We start from the raw sequence: 23,919 nt of genomic DNA on the forward strand, positions 1-23,919 counted from the left end.
TTGCCATATAGTAAAACAAAAAAGATTTTTACTTACTTTGGGGTCCCCCCCTCACCCTGGCGTTAGATCGTTGCCCCTAGTTTCGTCCGTGTAACTACAGGCGCACATGCGCACTGCTCTCACTTCTCATTTTAATCGTGATTTATATTAAAAAAAACCTTTTGATTTAAATCAGTGATTTAAATCATGATTAAAATCATGATTTAAATCGATCCGATTTAAATAGAAAAAAATCTTTTGATTTAAATCGTGATTTAAATCATGATTTAAATCGGCGTGATTTAAATCAATCCACCCTGTTAGTAACCCGATGTTTACCCTGGTTACCAGTGTAAAAGTAAAAATAACAAACAGTACATGCTCACCTGCGCGTCCCCCGGCGTCCGCTTCCTGTACTGTGTGAGCGCCGGCCCTAACAGCAGAGCGGTGACGTCACCGCTGTGCTTTTACTTTCACTTTAGGGCCGGCGCTCAGTCAGAGCAGGAAGCGGACGGCAGGGGACGCGCAGGTGAGTATGTACTGTGAGAATTTTACTTTTACGCTGGTAACCAGGGTAAACATCGGGTTACTAAGAGCGGCCCTGCGCTTAGTAACCCGATATTTACCCTGGTTACCAGCGTAAAACATCGCTGGTATCGTTGCTTTTGGTGTCAAACCTGACGATACACGCCGGTCTGACGACCAAATAAAGTTCTGAACTTTATTCAACGACCAGCGATATCACAGCAGGATCCAGATCGCTGCTGCGTGTCAAACACAACGATATCGCTATCCAGGACGCTGCAACGTCACGGATCGTTGTCGTTCTCGTTGTAAAGTCGTTTCGTGTGAAGGTACCTTTAGTCTTTACATGATAAAAGGAGAGATCCACATAAATTTTATGACTAGCAGCTGTACAAAGACCTATCCTCGGGAAAGGGAAGCATGGTTATGCCTGAGTCATTCCACAGGACATCTCTGATGTAAAATGATAGCGCACACTACTTAAACTTCGTATATGGCGTACTAAGAGTCCATTCGGGGACACGCATCACTACCCCAGCTTCTATCCAGTATATGGCTTATACATAATTACTGACACATCACCCTAGAATGGTTTTGAATTAGAGGCAACAATTTGCTTGATTTATAAGAAAGACTGGCCCATGTGAGAGGAGCTGTAGCCAACCGCAACTAATCCGATCACTGATCTGTATAAATAAACTTGATCATATTAAATATTTGCATTGTGTTTATAAAGTCTACATACACTCACCGGCCACTTTATTAGGTACACCTGTCCAACTTCTTGTTAACACTTAATTTCTAATCAGCCAATCACATGGCGGCAACTCAGTGCATTTAGGCATGTAGACATGGTCAAGACAATCTCCTGCAGTTCAAACCGAGCATCAGTATGGGGAAGAAAGGTGATTTGAGTGCCTTTGAACGTGGCATGGTTGTTGGTGCCAGAAGGGCTGGTCTGAGTATTTCAGAAACTGCTGATCTACTGGGATTTTCACGCACAACCATCTCTAGGATTTACAGAGAATGGTCCGAAAAAGAAAAAAAATCCAGTGAGCGGCAGTTCTGTGGGCGGAAATGCCTTGTTGATGCCAGAGGTCAGAGGAGAATGGGCAGACTGGTTCGAGCTGATAGAAAGGCAACAGTGACTCAAATCGCCACCCGTTACAACCAAGGTAGGCCTAAGAGCATCTCTGAATGCACAGTGCGTCGAACTTTGAGGCAGATGGGCTACAGCAGCAGAAGACCACACCGGGTACCACTCCTTTCAGCTAAGAACAGGAAACGGAGGCTACAATTTGTACAAGCTCATCGAAATTGGACAGTAGAAGATTGGAAAAACGTTGCTTGGTCTGATGAGTCTCGATTTCTGCTGCGACATTCGGATGGTAGGGTCAGAATTTGGCGTAAACAACATGAAAGCATGGATCCATCCTGCCTTGTATGGAACATCTTTGGGATGTGCAGCCGACAAATCTGCGGCAACTGTGTGATGCCATCATGTCAATATGGACCAAAATCTCTGAGGAATGCTTCCAGCACCTTGTTGAATCTATGCCACGAAGAATTGAGGCAGTTCTGAAGGCAAAAGGGGGTCCAACCCGTTACTAGCATGGCGTACCTAATAAAGTGGCCGGTGAGTGTATATTATTACTTCCGCACTGGGCAGGTGATAATTGTTATATCGTTGTCGGTCCAACCATTGGGACCCCAACAATATGTAGAGCAAATCACTTATATTCTACATTCTCCTCCATGGTGCTGAACTGAGCAGCTTCTGTATCTTCAGTGCCATAAAATCAGAATACAGCGGCAGGGCTCACTAGTACCAGCCACTCCATTTAACTCCTCCAGGCTATGGTCTTGAAGCCAGGTGAGAACCATGGGACCTTGTAGTGATCCGTGGGGGTCCTACTGAAGAAGTGATCATTTTTGCAGACCCAAATAATGGATATTTTTATTTTTTGCTATTTAAAATGTTTTTGAGATATCACTTTAAGGCTACATTCACACATCCGTAAGAAACTTCTTCATACTGTCCATTTTAATTCTCTGACCCATAGTGTGCCATTGAGCCATTTACATATGGCTCCAGTCCCTGAGACTTAGAGCATGTCCTAATCTCAGCCGTACTGTGGATCAGACTTCACCACTAAAGTCTATCAGGATCCATCAGCCATAGCTGAAAAAAAGAAAACAGTTTCGGCTTCAGACATCCATCATAGTTTAATATGTTTAACTAATCCATTTTTAAGAATCAATGGATAAAACAAATTCAGACAGTCTACCTGCTCCAGCGGAAAAAAAAAATTGAAGCAACTAGGAGGACACCGGAGGAGAAAAAAATTGCTCTGGTTGTTTTCATCTGGTAAGGCCGAGGTCCCACGATCGTAGGTTATCTCAGGTCGATTAAGTAAACGACACTCGGATGAAACTCCGATCAGAGTTTGATCAGAGTGTCAGCATAGTGTGATCTGATGTAGCACAGGTGTGGAGAAGATGGAGAACAAGATTTCTCCATCTTCTTCATTGTGCGAGTCTGCTGAAATCGGATGCCATCCGACTGCAGACCGATGTTTTCCACGCACGCATAGCCTTGAATAGGTGAATGCTATCCAATTTGCACAGCAAATCACACCATACTGCAAATTTTTCGCATGCGAAAAAAAACCTCTGATCAGCACTGCCCCAAAACACTGATCAGTAGTGTTGAGCGATACCGTCCGATACTTGAAAGTATCGGTATCGGAAAGTATCGGCCGATACCGGCAAAGTATCGGATCCAATCCGATACCGATACCCGATACCAATACAAGTCAATGGGACTCATGTATCGGACGGTATTCCTGATGGTTCCCAGGGTCTGAAGGAGAGGAAACTCTCCTTCAGGCCCTGGGAACCATATTAATGTGTAAGAGAAAGAATTAAAATAAAAAATATTGCTATACTCACCCTCTGACGCAGCCTGCACCTTACCGAGGGAAGCGGCAGCGTTCTTTATTTAAAATTCGCGCTTTTCTTTCCTTTACAAGAAGTCCAGGCTTGTGATTGGTTGCGTGCCGCCCATGTGGCCGGGACGCAACCAATCACAGCAAGCCGTGACGTAATTTCAGGTCCTTCAGGATTTTAAAATTACGTTCCGGCGTTGTGATTGGTTGCGTCGCAGTCACAAAATTTTAAAATGCGCGCGTGTCCAGCCTCCCGGCTTGTGATTGGTTGATCGCGACGCAACCAATCACAAGCCGGGACGTCACGGGAGGCTGGACACGCGCCCATTTTAAAATGCGCGCGTGTCCAGCCTCCCGTGACGTCACGGCTTGTGATTGGTTGCGTCTCCTATGTGACTGCGACGCAACCAATCACAAAGCCGGGACGTAATTTTAAAATCCTTAAGGACCTGAAATTACGTCACGGCTTGCTGTGATTGGTTGCGTCGCCCATGTGACTGCGACGCAACCAATCACAACGCCGGAACGTAATTTTAAAATCCTGAAGGACCTGAAATTACGTCACGGCTTGCTGTGATTGGTTGCGTCCCGGCCACATGGGCGGCACGCAACCAATCACAAGCCTGGACTTCTTGTAAAGGAAAGAAAAGCGCGAATTTTAAACAAAGAACGCTGCCGCTTCCCTCGGTAAGGTGCAGGCTGCGTCGGAGAGGTGAGTATAGCAATATTTTTTATTTTAATTCTTTCTTTTACACATTTTTACATTAATGTTGTTTTGATACCGATACCCGATACTACAAAAATATCGGATCTCGGTATCGGAATTCCGATACAGCAAGTATCGGCCGATACCCGATACTTGCAGTATCGGAATGCTCAACACTACTGATCAGCACTGCCCCATAGAATAACATTGTTCCGAGTGCTATCCGATAAAACATCACATAGCATGTGAATATAGTCTGCGGCTCAGAAGTTCTGCTCCCATGGATGGAGTTACTACCACACATCTATTACAAGCTTTCAGAATCTCAAAGAGGGAATTTACGCTACGACATGAAAAAGTAGCAAAGTTTTGTCTGACATTTCCTGCAAATATTTGGGACTTTACTGCTCTCTTCACTGTTCAAAATGGTTTGGGATTTTGCTGGAAGGAGCAAGGCCAGTCTCGGTATGACAAATATACTTTCACTAGATGTTTCCAGCCAGCTAACGCTCGGCACGCTCTTTGCTATCTAATTAACGCTGCTAGTGATTAAACTAAAATAAATAATGACAACATTCAATAGCGCTTATGCAGGTGGTAAATTAACTTAAAATGAAGTTAATAACAATAATAATCATGTGTGGGTACGGAGCCTCGCATGGTAATGTGTGGGGACGAAGCCTCGTGTGGTAATGTGTGGGGACGTAGCCTTGTGTGTATGTGTGAGGACGGAGCCTCATATGGTAATGTGTGGAGACAGAGCCTCGTGTGGTAATGTGTGGGAACTGAGCCTCGTGTGGTAATGTGTGGGGACGGAGCCTCATGTGGTAATGTGTGAGGACGGAGCCTTGTATGGTAATGTGTGGGGACAGAGCCTTGTGTGGTAATGTGTGGGGACGCAGCCTCGTGTGGTAATGTGTGGGGACAGAGCCTCATGTGGTAATGTGTGAGGACGGAGCCTCGTATGGTAATGTGTGGGGACGAAGCCTCGTGTGGTAATCTGTGGGGATGTAGCCTCGTGTGGTAATGTGTGGGGACGGAGCCTCGTGTGGTAATGTGTGGGGACAGAGCCTCATGTGGTAATGTGTGAGGACAGAGCCTCGTGTGGTAATGTGGGGGGACGGAGCATTGTGTGGTAATGTGCGAGGACAGAGCCTCGTGTGGTAATGTGTGGGGACGGAGCCTCGTGTGGTAATGTGTGGGGACGGAGCCTCGTGTGGTAATGTGTGGGGACGGAGCCTCGTGTGGTAATGTGTGGGGACGGAGCCTTGTGTGGTAATGTGTGGGGATGGAGCCTTGTGTGGTAATGTGTGGGGACGGAGCCTCGTGTGGTAATGTGGGGGGGCGGGATTATATGTGGTAATGTGGTGGGGGGCGGGATTATGTGTGGTGATGTGGTGGTGGGCGGGATTATGTTGGTGGGGGGCGGGATTATGTGTGGTGGGGGCGGGATTATGTGTGGTAATTGTTGTGAACTGTGTTTCTGGGCTCCCTCTGGTGGTCACTAACGGTATTGTGTTAGGCATGTCTTGTTGCAGGCCTGAGCTCCAGCTGTGTCGTTAAGCAGCGGGTGTTCCCTATTTAAGTCTCCTCCGGACTCAGTCTCTTGCCTGGCATCGTTGTATCCAGACCTATATGGTCTCCTCCGGATTCCTTTCAGTCTGTCTCATGCAAGAAAAGCTAAGTCCGTTTTGTATAATTTGGATCGTTTGCATTTTTCAGTGTCTTTGTCCAGCTTGCTTAATATTTGATTTCTGGCTCGCTGGAAGCTCTAGGGGGCTGATATTCTCCCTCCGCACCGTCAGTCGGTGTGGGGGTTCTTGAATGTTCAGCGTGGATGTTTTTGTAGGGTTTTCTGCTGACCGCATAGTCCACTATCTATTTTCTGTCTATCTAGACTAGTGGGCCTCACTTTGCTGAATCTATTTCATCTCTACGTTTGTGTTTTCCTCTTGCCTCACCGTTATTATTTGTTGGGGGCTTTCTATATCTTTGGGGTTCAATTTCACTGGAGGCAAGTGAGGTCTTATTTTCCCTCTAGGGGTAGTCAGTTCTCCGGCTGGCTCGAGACGTCTAGAACCAACGTAGGCACGTTCACCGGCTGCTTCTAGTTGTGTGTGTTAGGATCAGGTATGCGGTTAGCCCAGTTTCCACCTCCCTAGAGCAGTATTTATGTTTTTGCTATCTTGCCGGAATATCAGAGATCCTCTACCACTGGGATCATAACAGTATGCCAGGCCGAAAGAAAATGTTTATTGCATCGCAGAAGCGGGATTAAAAAGAAGTTCTGAGGTTTTTGGTTTTTTTTGTTGCTGCAGTTTGCCTAGCTTCTTCCATCCCCTTTTTCTCTGAGTGGCTGGAACTCTGCTGCAGATATGAATGTCCAGACTCTGACTTCTAGTGTGGATCAGCTTGCTGCTAGGGTGCAAAGCATTCAGGATTTTGTTATCCATAGCCCTATGTCTGAACCAAAAATACCTATTCCTGAGCCGTTTTTTGGAGATAGATCTAAGTTCCTGAATTTTAGGAATAATTGCAAATTGTTTCTGTCTCTGAAACCTCGTTCCTCTGGTGATTCCGCTCAGCAAGTTAAGATTGTTATTTCTTTCTTGCGCGGCGACCCTCAGGATTGGGCCTTCTCTCTGGCGCCAGGAGATCCTGCATTGGTGAATGTTGATGCGTTTTTCCTGGCACTTGGTTTGCTTTATGAGGAGCCTAATCTTGAAAATCAGGCTGAAAAGATGTTGCTGGCTATCTCTCAGGGTCAGGACGAAGCTGAGGTATATTGTCAAAAATTTCGGAAATGGTCCGTGCTTACTCAATGGAATGAGTGTGCACTGGCCGCAAATTTCAGAAATGGTCTTTCTGAAGCCATTAAAGATGTGATGGGGTTTCCTATCCCTACAGGTCTGAATGATTCAATGGCTCTGGCCATTCAAATTGATCGACGTTTGCGGGAGCGCAAATCTGTTAATCCTTCGGCGGTGCTGTCTGAACGGTCACCTGATTCTATGCAATGTGACAGAATTCTGACCAGAGCCGAGCGACAAAATCATAGACGTCAAAATGGGTTGTGTTTCTACTGTGGTGATTCAACACATGTTATCTCAGCATGCTCTACACGCTTAAAAAAAATTGTTAATCCTGTCGCCATTGGTACTTTTCAGCCTAAGTTTATTTTGTCTGTGACTTTAATTTGTTCATTATCTTCTTACTCAGTTATGGCATTTGTGGATTCTGGTGCTGCTTTAAGTCTGATGGATTTGTCGTTTGCCAAGCGCTGCGGTTTTGTCCTGAAGCCTTTGGAAAATCCTATTCCTCTTAGAGGAATTGATTCTACGCCATTGGCAGAGAATAAACCTCAGTATTGGACGCAAGTGACCATGTGCATGACTCCTGTACATCAGGAGGTGATTCGTTTTCTGGTACTGCATAAAATGCATGATGTTGTCGTTTTGGGTCTGCCATGGTTACAGGGCCATAATCCAGTTTTAGATTGGAAAGCTATGACTGTGTCTAGTTGGGGGTGTCAGGGGATTCATGGCGATTCTCCATTGGTGTCTATTGCTTCTTCTACTCCTTCTGAGATCCCTGAGTTTTTGTCAGACTTTCAGGATGTATTTAATGAGGCCAGGTCCAGTGCCCTTCCTCCTCATAGGGACTGTGATTGTGCTATAGATTTGATTCCTGGTAGTAAGTTTCCTAAGGGACGACTCTTTAATTTATCTGTGCCAGAGCATGCCGCGATGCGGAGTTATATAAAGGAGTCTTTGGAGAAGGGACATATTCGCCCATCCTCTTCTCCTCTTGGTGCAGGATTCTTTTTTGTGGGCAAGAAAGATGGGTCTTTGGGACCTTGTATAGATTATCGTCTTCTGAATAAGATCACGGTTAAATTTCAGTATCCTTTGCCATTGTTGTCTGATTTGTTTGCTCGGATTAAGGGATCCAGTTGGTTCACCAAGAAAGATCTTCGTGGTGCGTATAACCTTGTGCGCATAAAGCAGGGAGATGAATGGAAAACGGCATTTAATACGCCCGAGGGTCATTTTGAGTACCTGGTGATGCCTTTTGGATTATCGAATGCCCCTTCTGTGTTTCAGTCCTTCATGCATGACATCTTCCGGAAATATCTGGATAAATTTATGATTATTTATCTGGATGATATTTTGGTTTTTTCTGATGATTGGGAGTCCCATGTGAACCAGGTCAGGATGGTGTTTCAGGTTCTGCGGGAGAATGCTCTACTTGTGAAGGGCTCAAAATGTATCTTTGGGGTACAGAAGGTTTCTTTTTTGGGGTTTTATTTTTTCCCCTTCTACTGTGGAGATGGACCCAGTCAAGGTCCGTGCCATTCATGACTGGACTCAGCCCACGTCTGTTAAGAGCCTGCAGAAGTTCTTGGGCTTTGCTAATTTTTACCGTCGTTTTATCGCTAATTTTTCCAGCGTGGTTAAACCTTTGACGGATATGACCAAGAAGGGTTCTGATGTTGCTAATTGGTCTCCTGCGGCCGTGGAGGCCTTTTGGGAGCTGAAGCGTCGGTTTACTTCAGCGCCAGTCTTGTGCCAGCCGGATGTCTCTCTTCCCTTCCAGGTTGAAGTTGATGCTTCTGAGATTGGTGCAGGGGCTGTTTTGTCGCAAAAAAGTTCTGATGGCTCCGTGATGAAGCCATGCGCCTTCTTTTCAAGAAAATTTTCGCCTGCTGAGCGGAACTATGATGTTGGTAATCGGGAGTTGTTGGCTATGAAGTGGGCATTTGAGGAGTGGCGACATTGGCTCGAGGGAGCTAGACATCGTGTGGTGGTCTTGACTGATCATAAAAATCTGATTTACCTCGAGTCTGCCAAGCGCCTGAATCCTAGACAGGCTCGTTGGTCGTTGTTTTTCTCCCGTTTTGACTTTGTGGTCTCGTACCTGCCTGGTTCGAAGAACGTGAAGGCTGATGCACTTTCTAGGAGTTTTGTGCCTGACTCTCCGGGAGTCTCGGAGCCGGCTGGTATTTTCAGAGAGGGAGTGATTTTGTCTGCCATTTCCCCAGATTTGCGACGAGTGCTGCAGAAATTTCAGGCTGATAGGCCTGATCGTTGCCCACCAGAGAGACTGTTTGTCCCTGACAGATGGACCAGCAGAGTTATTTCTGAGGTTCATTCTTCAGTGTTGGCGGGACATCCTGGGATTTTCGGTACCAGAGATTTGGTGGCTAGGTCCTTTTGGTGGCCTTCCTTGTCGCGGGATGTGCGTTCTTTTGTGCAGTCCTGTGGGATTTGTGCTCGGGCTAAGCCTTGCTGTTCTCGTGCCAGCGGGTTGCTTTTGCCCTTGCCTATCCCGAAGAGGCCTTGGACGCACATTTCCATGGATTTCATTTCGGATCTTCCGGTATATCGGAAGATGTCTGTCATCTGGGTGGTGTGCGATCGTTTTTCTAAAATGGTCCATTTGGTGCCCTTGCCTAAGTTGCCTTCCTCCTCTGATTTGGTCCCTTTGTTCTTTCAGAATGTGGTTCGTTTGCACGGCATCCCTGAGAATATTGTATCTGACAGAGGATCCCAGTTTGTGTCCACATTCTGGCGATCCTTTTGTGCTAAGATGGGTATTGATTTGTCTTTTTCGTCGGCTTTTCATCCTCAGACTAATGGCCAGACCGAGCGAACTAATCAGACGTTGGAGACTTATTTGAGATGTTTTGTTTCTGCTGATCAGGACGACTGGGTTACCTTTTTGCCACTGGCCGAGTTTGCCCTTAATAATCGGGCTAGTTCTGCCACTTTGGTTTCACCCTTTTTCTGCAACTCTGGTTTTCATCCTCGTTTCTCCTCGGGCCAGGCTGAACCTTCTGACTGTCCTGGGGTTGATTCTGTGGTGGATAGGTTGCAGTGGATTTGGAACCATGTGGTGGACAATTTGAAATTGTCACAAGACAAGGCCCAGCGTTTTGCCAACCGCCGCCGCGGTGTGGGTCCCCGACTTCGTGTTGGGGATTTGGTTTGGTTGTCTTCTCGGCATGTTCCTTTGAAAGTCTCCTCTCCTAAGTTCAAGCCTCGCTTTATCGGTCCTTATAAGATTTTGGAAATCCTTAACCCGGTGTCTTTTCGCTTGGACCTTCCAGCGTCATTTGCTATTCATAATGTTTTCCATAGGTCCTTGTTGCGGCGGTACGTGGTGCCTATGGTTCCTGCTGTTGAGCCTCCTGCCCCGGTTTTGGTTGAGGGCGAGTTGGAGTACGTGGTGGAGAAGATTCTGGATTCTCGTATCTCTAGACGGAAACTCCAGTATTTAGTTAAGTGGAAAGGCTATGGTCAGGAGGATAATTCCTGGGTTGTCGCCTCTGATGTTCATGCGGCTGATTTGGTTCATGCCTTTCACGCTGCTCATCCTGATCGCCCTGGGGGTCTTGGTGAGGGTTCGGTGACCCCTCCTCAAGGGGGGGGTACTGTTGTGAACTGTGTTTCTGGGCTCCCTCTGGTGGTCACTAACGGTATTGTGTTAGGCATGTCTTGTTGCAGGCCTGAGCTCCAGCTGTGTCGTTAAGCAGCGGGTGTTCCCTATTTAAGTCTCCTCCGGACTCAGTCTCTTGCCTGGCATCGTTGTATCCAGACCTATATGGTCTCCTCCGGATTCCTTTCAGTCTGTCTCATGCAAGAAAAGCTAAGTCCGTTTTGTATAATTTGGATCGTTTGCATTTTTCAGTGTCTTTGCCCAGCTTGCTTAATATTTGATTTTCTGGCTCGCTGGAAGCTCTAGGGGGCTGATATTCTCCCTCCGCACCGTCAGTCGGTGTGGGGGTTCTTGAATGTTCAGCGTGGATGTTTTTGTAGGGTTTTCTGCTGACCGCATAGTCCACTATCTATTTTCTGTCTATCTAGACTAGTGGGCCTCACTTTGCTGAATCTAGTTAATCTCTACGTTTGTGTTTTCCTCTTGCCTCACCGTTATTATTTGTTGGGGGCTTTCTATATCTTTGGGGTTCAATTTCTCTGGAGGCAAGTGAGGTCTTATTTTCCCTCTAGGGGTAGTCAGTTCTCCGGCTGGCTCGAGACGTCTAGAACCAACGTAGGCACATTCACCGGCTGCTTCTAGTTGTGTGTGTTAGGATCAGGTATGCGGTTAGCCCAGTTTCCACCTCCCTAGAGCAGTATTTATGTTTTTGCTATCTTGCCGGAATATCAGAGATCCTCTACCACTGGGATCATAACAGGTAATGTGGTGGGGGCGGGATTGTGTGTGGTAATGTGGTGGGGGGCAGGATTGTGTGTGGTAATGTGGTGGGGAGGCAGGATTGTGTGTGGTAATGTGGTGGGGAGGCGGGATTGTGTGTGGTAATGTGGTGGGGGCGGGATTGTGTGTGGTAATGTGGTGGGGGCGGGATTGTGTGTGGTAATGTGGTGGGGGGCGGGATTGAGTGTGGTAATGTGGGGGGCGGGATTGTGTGTGGTAATGTGGTGGGGGGCGGGATTGTGTGTGGTAATGTGGGGGGCAGGATTCTGTGTGGTAATGTGGTGGAGGCGGGATTGTGTGTGGTAATTTGTTGGGGGGTGGGATTCTGTGTGGTAATGTGGGGGGCGGGATTGTGTGTGGTAATGTGGTGGGGGGCGGGATTGTGTGTGGTAATGTGGTGGGGGCGGGATTGTGTGTGGTAATGTGGTGGGGGGCAGGATTCTGTGTGGTAATGTGGGGGGCGGGATTGTGTGTGGTAATGTGGCGGGGGGCAGGATTGTGTGTGGTAATGTGGTGGGGGAGGGATTGTGTGTGGTAATGTGGTGGGGGGCGGGATTGTGTGTGGTAATGTGGTGGGGGAGGGATTATGTGTGGTAATGTGGTGGGGGCGCGATTGTGTATGGTAATGTGGTGGGGGGCGGGATTGTGTGTGGTAATGTGGTGGGGGGCGGGATTGTGTGTGTGGTAATGTGGTTGTGTGTGGTAATGTGGTGGGGGAGGGATTGTGTGTGGTGATGGGCGGGATTATGTGTGGTGATGTGTGTGTGGGTGGAGCTACTGTGCAGGGGGCGGGATTAGTGAGTAATCACGATGCCTCTTATATATATAGATTTACTCTAGAATTTAGTGTAAATTGTAACACAAATCTTCACATCTCGCAGCAGGCTTAGAAACAATATTTTGGAGAGTGGACAGACAAAGATGTACCAAATTCAAATTATTTGCTGGGAATTAACCTCTAAATGAATTTGGTTGGTATTTTTCTGCTGTCAGTCTTAGACTAGCATACAAAGGGCACGTATAGGTGAATCTTACTTTAAAATGTTTATCTGAATACATTTTTACATTACCCATGGAGTTGCCTGACTCACCTGTTAATAAAAGCCATGACCATTTCCTTGATGAAAGGTGAAAATGAAAATGGAATCACACTAAGGGCTGAAGTGTAATACGAGTGGGTGGTGAGGTGGAGGAGATGTTAGTGATGTTGTGGTTAGTAAGGCCTCTGGAAAGCATCTCATTCCAAGTCAGAGCCAAGTGATAAAAAGTGCTGCTGGGAGGTAAATGTGTAAAGAGTGAGTGCGGAGGAGGTCGGAGGGAAATTGGATGACTTTCTAACTGGCACCAAAGCATAGGAATAAAACACAAGACTGCTTGTTTATACTCTGCCACGGCTGTCGGACATTTGTGTACAGCAAACACATGTTTTTTGAGAAACTAGGTTTTTTTACAACTAAATTTTAGTGCAATTAATCACACATGATTAAATTCATATCATAAATGTATTGCTACCTGGCAAGTGCTACTGGTATACTGGAATTCTGCGGTATGTAGAGGTATGTTTCTTCCCACAGATTAGAACTTACAATTTATTACTAATGCGTTCCGCACTGATGGGTAGACCACTGGAATTCTGCTCTATCTTATGGCTTATGTTGAGTACACCTGTCTTTGAGGCATTCTGGCCAATGTCAAGGTAAAGTATATCTGCTAAAAATTGAATCTTCTATTACAGTCATTGAGACTAGAAAAAGAACACCATGCAGTCATAGAATCCAATATAAAAGACATTTTATTCAAAGTAAACATAAAAAAACCAAACGAACAGTGCGCCCCCTGAGGAAGGTAGACGTACCGAAACACGCGTTGGGGTGGTTCGGTGTCCCTGCGCTGGCCCAGATCCTCGTCATTAGGTAATGTGCACACTTATTTTTTGTATATGCATTTTGGCAAAAGCATGGATTATTACCTATGGGTTGTGGATATAGATGTTGGCGGTGTTTATTGCTAACCGTTAAATCTTGCATGTTGCACCTTAATATTTACCTATGAGCTGTATATGGACTGGTAGCAGGGTCTGCCGTGCCTTGGGCTGTTTTTACATGCTGCTTATGGGCATTCTGTGTCATCCTCTAGCCCTACTGTACACTGTTCGTTTGGTTTTTTTATGTTTACTTTGAATAAAATGTCTTTTATATTGGATTCTTTGACTGCATGGTGTTCTTTTTCTAGTCTTAATTTGTATTGGCAGTTTTCCTTATGTCCATGCATGGGTGGTATATAATTACTGTGATATATGTTGTTGGGTATTCTGTGAACTACATGTACCACCAATAATGCTTATTGGAATTATTCTTTGTATTACAGTCATTGGGAGATCTTTTAACTCTGAGTGTTTATAACATAAACCTTGTTTATAAACCAGTGTAGAAGATTGCTTCTTAGAATGGGTAATACCTACAAGTGTAACTGTCTTATTAGAATTTCTCAATGCTCAATATAAACTGAATTATAATGACAGACTATGATAACTGTAGTACTAATACTCATTGGGAAAAGTTATTACAGCAGACATCTACGGACAGAACAGCCTCATAGGCAAATTATGAGGCTGTTGAGTTCTGGTCGGGAGATCCATTGTCGGTCTGTACATTGCAGTCTGTACTTGGACGATGAAACACAGATGTGTAAATATGGCCTAACGGAGACCACCACTCTTCACACTACATTTATATTATTAACAATGAATTACTGATACATATTAGATTGTGCAATGACATTCTTAGAATATTCTAGACCAGACTTGGGCAAAGTGTGACCCATGGTTGTTCCAATCCGGCCCGCAAACCAAGACAGCTGAAGGGCTGAAAACAATGGACAACGGGCAGCACCATGTGGTCGCCCTCCCCCACCCGGTATCCCGATATCACCATTATTTGCATCCACAGGATGCAGATAGTGGTGAATATAATGTATATAGGCCCTGTGTGTGGGTTCAAACTGTTTAAAGGGGAGCTGTCTGTGAGTTTATGCTGTGCTGGGGGGCTGTTTGTGGGACATCACGAACATACTGCATATAGGGAGCTTTGTGGGGGCTCATACTATACATAAAGGGGCTGTTTGTGGATACATTCTGTATATAGGTGGGCTGTGTTGGGACTCATACTATATACAGATGCGGTATGGGATCATACTTTATATACTTGGGCTATTTGGGGGCTCATGCTGTATATAAGAGGTCTGTGTGGGGGCTCATGTTGTATACAGAGTGAGCTGCGTGGGGGCTCATACTGTATATAGGGTATCTGTGTGGGATCATACTATATATCAGCAGGGTGAGTGGACTCATACTGTATGTAGGGGGCTGTCTGTGAGCTCATACAGTATATAGGAGGTGTCCACATATTTAATTCTACTCAATATTAATACAATATTAATAGAAAATAATACTTAAAAATTAATATGTTAATTTTCATATTGAGCAGAAGTAATTTCAGCCTATTGGTTTGTTCCCTCCAACATCAGTCATGTTCTCATATATGGCCCCTCAGAAAAATTAATTGCCCACACATGTTCTAAACTGTAGGACACATTAGCTTTTAACAAAGACTGAGTGGGATGAGTCTATTATTCTATTACAGAGGGTTTTTTTCAGTCTATGATAACATACAAAAATAGCAATCTTGCAATAATGTGAGGCTTGAGCACCAAGAAACCTCAATGGCTCCACTAAAATGTGTGTGTGGGACAAGTCCTATATCAAAGCTAACCCTTTAAAAAACAGTAGACACAATGGTGTCCGATTAGGATCTGTCTCCCCACATTTCCTTTTGTTACACATTCCATTAGATAAAAGAGTGATGCTTTCAGGAGGCAAGCGACACTTTAAAGATGGTTGTCCGATACAGAAAAACTGCAGTGGGTAATCTAGATCTCACTGGGGCTCTGCAAACTGTTGTGCTCGTTATATTTATTTTTTCTTAATGTTTCATCCCTCAAATAAAGAAAGCTGTCAGTTGTGATGTGTGTTTTAACCTGCAATAAAACCCTGACATACTTGGGAGGGCTGGATATAGACTCCCACTGGGGACATCTAAGGTCTAACTAGAGAAGGGCAGAAATCTGGGCAGACTCTAGAGAAAAAGAGGACTTAACTCTATAGCGCCACCTGTTGGAAGTAGCGATCCTACAGGTCACAATCAACCCTTTAATGAGTCGTGCAATATGACTTAGGATATAAGCGAAATCAGTACCTCAAATTCGCAGACACGGTGTTTCGGGTTGTTGGCTCTCGTCAGTGCGAAGCATGGCTCGTCAAAGGGTTGACTGTGACTTGCAGGATCGCTACTTCCAACAGGTGGCGCTATAAAATTCAAGTCCTCTTTCTCTCTAGAGGCAATTTGCATATTAAATTTCCCAGAGGAGCATTGCACGGCGAATAAGCCTCCTTACCTTGACAAGCCAGAGCTGGTATGTCACTCTCCACAAGGAGTAACCTTACCCCTCAGACCTGTGCTATTTAAATGCACTTTTGCTTTTTATTTATTTAGTTACAGTAGAGTTTATGTTTATTTTGCTTCTTGTAGGTTTTGTATCCTACTTTACCAGTCTAGTCATCCACTGCCATAATGGGGAATTTTCTGAACACATGCAAGGACTAAAGACACTCATCTGAAGCGCGTTTGCTTGTATTTCTAGTTTGTTCGATGGGTTTTAACTTTATTTTTTTATAACAAAATCATGGATTTCTGGGAAATCTGATGCGGGACACCTCCTAGAGTTATTACAAGGTTGTCAAGTTAGTATCACTAAACTTCTAGAACTGTTTTACTGTTTTTATTCCAGGGATATGACTAGTCTTTACATATAGTCCAAGTAGAAATAGGTAGCAGCCGACAGCACTTCAATGCAGGGGTGCACGTTCCAGTCCAATGGCCCAATTGGAAAGAAAACACAGTCCAGTACAAAAAAGGAACAGCATCCCATCCAGGTGATGAAAGATTAAAAGAGCTTTATTCTGCCATGATGCAACGTTTTGACCATTATATTTCTTTATCAAGCAATCATAAAGACCTATAATGGTCGAAACGTTGCATCATGGCAGAATAAAGCTCTTTTAATGATGCTGTTCCTTTTTTGTACTAGTCATTACATATGTGAAAGGTGCCCGTGTTCCATCTATTAGACATATATTCCAAAGAGTTGAAGTTCATGTTGTCTGATGAGGACAAGGCATTTCAGCAGGAAGGTATTCCAATTAAACAATTCATCTAATTGTTGATTTGGGACACCCCACCCACTAAACAAGACGTGTTTTAATCTTTGGCACTGAAAACATTTTGCATTCCAGAGTAACAGTAAGACGGAGAGTAGCTTGAGGCTGGTAACATACCAGTATTTTTGACAGCACTGTCCATGCAAAGGTCATGTAAGGGAACAAAAAGGTGTAATCATTTTATTTTTGGGAAGGGCATGTAAATTCCAACAAAATTCATGCTTTGCAGGCAACTGTGCTAATTATTCCCTTCAAGCCATTCAGAAAAAAAACAACTAATGGCAGTATTAGTACTTTACCAGAAAAAGAGAAACTCGCCTTACAGGCTTTGTATAGCTGGTGGCTGAATGTATGGAATGCATATAGTCAGATACTGTGAATTCTATGGTACAGCTGTTCCAAAAAAAAAAAGAATTAAAAAAATGATACATAGGTATGTCATTCATTTACAAATGAGTTCAGGAATAGTTGCAGAGTCGTCATTAATTATCTACTGTACATATCTCTAGTGGAGAAAAATCTCCGAAGTCTTGAAATAATTGATCCTGCTATCATTTTTTTTTTTTAAAGCGTTAAATCTGAAATGTCCAATTGGCATGAACTAACATGAATGTTAACTGGCAAATGTGTCCACCTGTATGGAGAAATATAGTGTGCACGGGTCCTCACCTATATATCAAATACACCTGGGAACTGGGAGAGGAATTTCAATAAGGCCATAGCCCAAGGTGCCTGGAGTCTTTGGACAGGGCCTTACCATGAGGTTAACCCATGCCCTTGGAATGGATATGGAATTATCCCATTAAGTTTCAGGTGGTACAATAAAAGCAGATGTTATTTGCATGCTTTTCACTTACCAGGTGTGTCGTTCTAGCAGCAAATTATATTATTCTAAGACAGCACACATAAATTAGCCGTCTCCGAGTTCTCCGTACCACGCACCTACCTGATAGGACTTACCATCTATCCCTCATATAGAGTCTCCTTTAGAAAGTGTCACGATTACAGCTGTGAGGAACGCCGATTCTTTAATTGGCACTTACGCATTTGGTATTCAAAGCAATGAGAATGAAGCACTAGAACTTGACTCGAGAACCATTTAGAAAAGGTCAATTCTAAGCAGTCAGTGAAATAGACATCTATAGGACTTTCCATAGTTAGTAACATGTAATATCCTTATTAGGACACTAAACACCAATACTCATATGGGATTGATTTCCCACCACTGTAAAAAGATTTTTAATTTTACTTTTTCATTATACTCAAAGTAATTGTATCAAGAAAGACCGATATTTTTTTCATTATTGTTTTTGTCTACTCCCATAGACATTGAATGGAACGGAAGTAGAAGATGAGTGACCACTGCTAAGTGCCACATTAAACCCCGTCAAAGCCGCTCAGGCATTTGAAACCTTAGAGTCTCTCCAGCGAATTATTTTCTAATAAGTTTTTAAAAATACTAAAAACAATTTTAATACACCTATTACTATAAATGTTATCAAACAGAACAGAAATTAAGTTAATCAAACTTCATTAGAACCCAGAAAAGGTAATACTAATGCCAACATCTGGTTGTCTGAGTTCCTAAAGCTTCTAGGGGTAGAGGGACACGGCATCGACTCCACACAGTCAGTAAGTAGTAGGCTGCCATCACACTAGCAGTACTTGGTCAGTATTTTACATCAATATTGGTAAGCCAAAACCAGGAGTGGGTGATAAATGCAGAAGTGGTGCATATGTTACTATTATACTTTTCCTCTATTTGTTCCATTCCTGGTTTTGGCTTACAAATGCTGATGTAAAATACTGACCAAATACTGCTAGTGTGACGGCAGCCTTTCCCAGAGACTTCATGCTTGTAATCTTTAAGGCACCATTAGCAGTAATTGGTTTGTATAGGGTCTATTACTCTCAAATTCAGGACTAAAGGTACCTTCACACGAAACGACTCTACAACGAGAACGACAACGATCTGATCGCTGCAGCGTCGCTGTTTACATCGCTGTAGAGATGTCAAACACAGCAGCTCCAGAACGACGCAGGAGCGATCCTGTGACGTAGCGGTGACGCACTTATCGTTCTCACAGGTCGTTAGCTCCATGTTTAACATTGCTGGCATCGTTGCTTTTGCTGTCAAACACGACGATACACGCCGATCTGACGACCAAATAAAGTTCTGGACTTCTAGCTCCGACCAGCGATATCACAGCAGGATCCAGATCGCTGCTGCGTGTCAAACACAACGATATCGCTATCCAGGACGCTGCAACGTCACGGATCGTTGTCGTTCTCGTTGTAAAGTCGTTTCGTGTGAAGGTACCTTAACACTGGCCATTTGGGCTTGAAAGTGGTCTATGATAGTTGCAGAGATATACCCCCTTTTTTCAATTGGCACATGCACTTTATATAGCATGAAGCTACACGTAGTATTATTTGATATGAGGAGATGTGTATCATCTCGGGAATATAGCAATATGTATTAACAAAATTATAATACATATCTCTGGTTAAAGGTGTTTAATGAAGTCCTTAGCCATGCGTGTCTCTCACATCGGAGTTCACTAGATGTTTTAAATTTAATATTTTTTGGGGGGTATTGTATGTAAAAATGAATAAAAGTTTTTTTGACTGTAACTTAAAAATTGTTTCAATTAGTGCTTATTCTGTTCACTCTATCACCCACTAACTTGGGGGTTAATAGTGTAACGGACGGATCATGTATTGCTTGTTTAGAACTTGAATAAGTATTGGGTCATTGATTGATTATATTGCTTTTTTCTATTGCGTTTTTTTCTGCAGTACACACCAAAATATACGCAATAGTAACCCGCTCTGTTACATTTTTGCTGCTTTTTGTTTTTTTACTTCGTTTTCTCATTTTATGTGTTTTTTTGTGCAGAATTTATTGCTTATATATGCAACTACCTTTTTTTTTTACATGTGTTTTGCAGAGAACTATAGGGAAAACATGCACTAAACATCACAAAGTTTAACTGTATCTTTAAATGCGCAGTGGGCATGAGTTTTCATGAAATCACATCCATTTTGTTTGACCTGTTAAGACAGATTTTCTTAAAAAAAAAATGCAGGGTACATGGCCTTATAAAGCAGCAACTGGCTAAAATAACCTTTCATTTAGGAGGCATTGACTACATCTTTATTGGGTATGATGCAAGTTCTGACAGTTTCAAGGTATGAAAACGGTATCACACATAGCTTTTGTTCCCTTGAAACCACTGACAACCTTATAGAAAACAAAAAAATCCCATGTTAGTCAATGGGGTCCGACTGGTGTGTGTGTCCAACATGGGCAGATCGGTTTCTTTTATGAGTACTATTTTTTTTCCTAAAATGGAACACAAAAATAAAACTCTAAACACCAGTGTGAACCTAGCCTAAAACTCCTTGCTATATTATAAGTCTGTTTTGTTGTAGCAGAACCTGACAGATCATGGCTTGGCAAAACTCAGTGTCTGTATAGCAAGCTGAAGGGCACTCTGTGCTACCATGCAGCCTCCTGCACACAGCTCGGAGGCCTTATTGCATACATATGCAGGTATACACTGGGCGGTTACCATACAGCTCTGGAAAGACAACCCCTGAACAACAGTGCATAAAATGAGCCATGACCATCAACATTTGTAGCCCACTGTGACAATTCTGAGATGCAGAGCTCTGCAATGTGCCTGTCTGGAGAGAGAAATCACAGTGAGCACACCTACAGCCATGGGTGAGTTACATCTTTCTGTCATGTCGGACGCTGTTCAGACCAGGTCGTCTGTTATGACCCCAATGGCGAGGGTCTCAGAGGAACGTGGAAGTCTGCAGAATACAAAAATCCAGCTCATAGGGCAGTGGTAACTGGGTTGACCATATATCTACTCCTAACGCCAACACTAGAAGTAGCCGGGGATCATTCCTACGTTGATTCTAGATGACACGCGCCAGCCGGAGAATCTAGCTACCCCTAGTAGAGGAAAACAAAGACCTTTCTTGCCTCCAGAGAAGGGGACCCCAAAGCTGGATAGAAGCCCCCCACAAATAATGACGGTTAGGTAAGAGGAAATGACAAACACAGAAATGAACCAGGTTTAGCACAGAGAGGCCCGCTTACTGATAGCAGAATAAAGAAAGGTAACTTATATGGTCAACAAAAACCCTATCAAAATCCACACTGGAAATTCAAGAACCCCCGAACCGTCTAACGGTCCGGGGGGAGAACACCAGCCACCTAGAGCTTCCAGCAAAGGTCAGGATATAGATTTGGAACAAGCTGGACAAAAATACAAAAACAAAACAAATAGCAAAAAGCAAAAGGCAGACTTAGCTGAAATAACTGGAACCAGGATCAGTAGACAAGAGCACAGCAGACTAGCTCTGATAACTACGTTGCCAGGCATTGAACTGAAGGTCCAGGGAGCTTATATAGCAACACCCCTAACTAACGACCCAGGTGCGGATAAAAGGAATGACAGAAAAACCAGAGTCAAAAAACTAGTAACCACTAGAGGGAGCAAAAAGCAAATTCACAACAGTCGTCCGACAGACAGCGGTAATTCCGCTTTTGACCACTATTTGCTCATTGGTGTCTGCTAGATTTTATCTAGCTGTTCCGGGGTTAATTTACCTAATCCTTGGATTGGAAGCTGGGCCATGCCCACTGCCTTTAAATAGTTCTCCTGATCTTTGGGCGTCGCCGATTATAGCTTCTGTCTTGTGCGTTGTTATCTCGGTCTGGTGAGGAGAGCTGGTGGTTGGAGATTCGTTGCTGGTGGTGTATTTTCCTTTGTCTTATTTACTCCTTCCTATATTTGTATTTATTTTGCCCTGCACATTTATAGTGTATTCCTGAGTGACTGCGGCGTGGTGTATATTTTCCTTTATCCTTGTCTGTGCTAACTGTGGGTATTGGGGAATAACATCTTCACTGGGTGGTGGGCGGAGGTTTCAGTCTAGGGCTGAGCTCAGGAGACAGGGTGAGGTTCGAGGCCTGGACATGCACACCTTCAGTGTAAATTCCAGGTAGAGGGTCAGTCAGGATTTCCCTAGTCTGAGGGAAACTGCAGGGGCCCGGGTTATTAGCTCTCGCTCACCTAGTCTCTCCCTAACATTTTCCAAATCCCTGGGACAAATCTGCTAACAACTGACTTTTTAGTAAAGGAATGCAATTCCCAAAAGTACACAAATGAACATAATGAAATTAAGAGCAATGTTCTAAGAGCAAAAGTTACTAATCAAATAATCTCTATTTAGTGACATTTTAAAAGGTTAAGAACACAATATGCTTATTACTCATCCATTTATTTGAAGCAACAGTAAAATATTGATCTTTATAAAGTCACAATTCCAAACAGCAAGGTTGTCACCAGGAGTTGGGCGGATTGACTGGTCTCTGGTCTCAGACAGGAAAGCTTTCAAATCTCTTACCTTGCAGGATCCCCGATGCAGCTTTTGATTAGCCGGGGTGGCGAGATGTCATCTATGAGTTACACCATAATGATGATTCTGCAACAGACCAGATAACTAAAAGCCGAGACGGGGATCCCGGAAAATACGAGATTCACGAGCCCCCCATGCTACAGCAACAGACTACTGACCTGGCTGATAGACCAGAATCATACGAATCAATCTGCCCATCTTCAATGCTATTCATCTAGAAAATCCTGGACAGTCTGTAAAATTAGCCACTTTTTTCCCTGTCTGTAAAATATGTGATTTACCTGTGATTTTTATGAGGAGGTTGTACAGATTATTAAGATTGTAATTATCATTATTTTACAGTGAATGCTGACATGTTCTATGGGCTGTAGACATATCACATAAAATCTCAAAGAATTATCATTTTCTAATGTTTTCCAGAAAAAAAAAATCAAAGTCAAATTGGCAAATAAGCCAGGATGCAGATAATAGAGATAATGGTGGAGGGCAAATGGGTAAAGGGTTTCTGTCCCACCAGAGATATAAAGGGAGGAAACCCCTTTGTGACATAGATCAGTTAGGGTGGGGGATTGTTAGATTTAGGATTTGGGACCCCCTTAGGGAGAAGATTGGGAACTCAGCATTCATTGCTACAAAAAAAAAGGATTGGATTAACAATGTACCATAATTAAGATTTCTTCAAACAGGCAGCCATTGTCACTGCCACCCACCGGAAGAAGGTATGTGATGATGTTAACAGAAATGACAAAGAAAATCCACAAGGGAGCTAACTCGCAGGCACTGATTATTTGCTTGAAAGACATTTGTAAAAAATAATAATCTTTGTTTTGACAGCTGTCCGGGTAAAATGCTGAGTCTCCTATAATACACAGATTAGATAAAGCGTCTTCAATGCTGGGGAATCATTAGCCATCTCAAGTATGTGGGACAGTATGCCAAATTCAGAAAGAGAATTATAGGTGTTGTTTTAATGCTAAGATTCGAGAGAGGACAATGGCATTCCTCTGCCATCACATTCCATATTACAATAATATGATTTTCTTCAAAGACAAGTGACAAAATCTGACCATAAACGAGTACTGGCTACTGAACGTTATACTGCCTAAATCTACATTCTGCCTTCTTCATAAAACTACATTAAAGTCACATACAGTGCCTTGCAAAAGTATTCGGCTCCCCCGAACTTTTCAACCCTTTCCCACACATCATGCTTCAAACATAAAGATTCTAAATGTAAATTTTTGGTGAAGAATCAACAACAAGTAGAACACAATTGTGAAGTTGAACGAAATTTATTGGTTATTTAAAATTTTTGTGAAAATTGAAAAACAGAAAAGTGGGGAGTGCAATATTATTCGGCCCCTTTAACTTAATACTTTGTTGCGCCAGCTTTTGCTGCGATTACAGCTGCAAGTCGCTTGGGGTATGTCTCTATCAGTTTTGTACATCGAGAGACTGAAATTCTTGCCCATTCTTCCTTGGCAAACAGCTCGAGCTCAGTGAGGTTTGATGGAGATCGTTTGTGAACAGCAGTTTTCAGCTCTTTCCACAGATTCTCGATTGGAGGTCTGGACTTTGACTTGGCCATTCTAACACATGGATATGTTTATTTGTGAACCATTCCATTGTAGATTTTGCTTTATGTTTGGGATCATTATCTTGTTGGAAGACAAATCTCCGTCCCAGTCTCAGGTCTTTTGCAGACTCCAACAGGTTTTCTTCAAGAATGGTCCTGTATTTGGCTTCATCCATCTTCCCATTAATTTTAACCATCTTCACTGTCACTGCTGAAGAAAAGAAGGCCCAAACCAAGATGCTGCCACCACGTT

At 43.6% G+C, this 23,919-nt stretch overlaps 1 protein-coding gene across 2 annotated transcripts in view; it reads right to left on the reverse strand.

Annotated features, from left to right (window-relative positions):
• COL4A6 (collagen type IV alpha 6 chain) overlaps positions 1-23,919 on the reverse strand; it is a 388,359-nt gene that overhangs the window by 291,199 nt on the left and 73,241 nt on the right. The gene's annotated exons all lie outside the window — the stretch shown is intronic.

The sequence above is a fragment of the Ranitomeya variabilis genome, chromosome 2 (assembly GCF_051348905.1).
Source record: "Ranitomeya variabilis isolate aRanVar5 chromosome 2, aRanVar5.hap1, whole genome shotgun sequence".
In the NCBI taxonomy this organism is placed as follows: Eukaryota; Metazoa; Chordata; class Amphibia; order Anura; family Dendrobatidae; genus Ranitomeya; species Ranitomeya variabilis.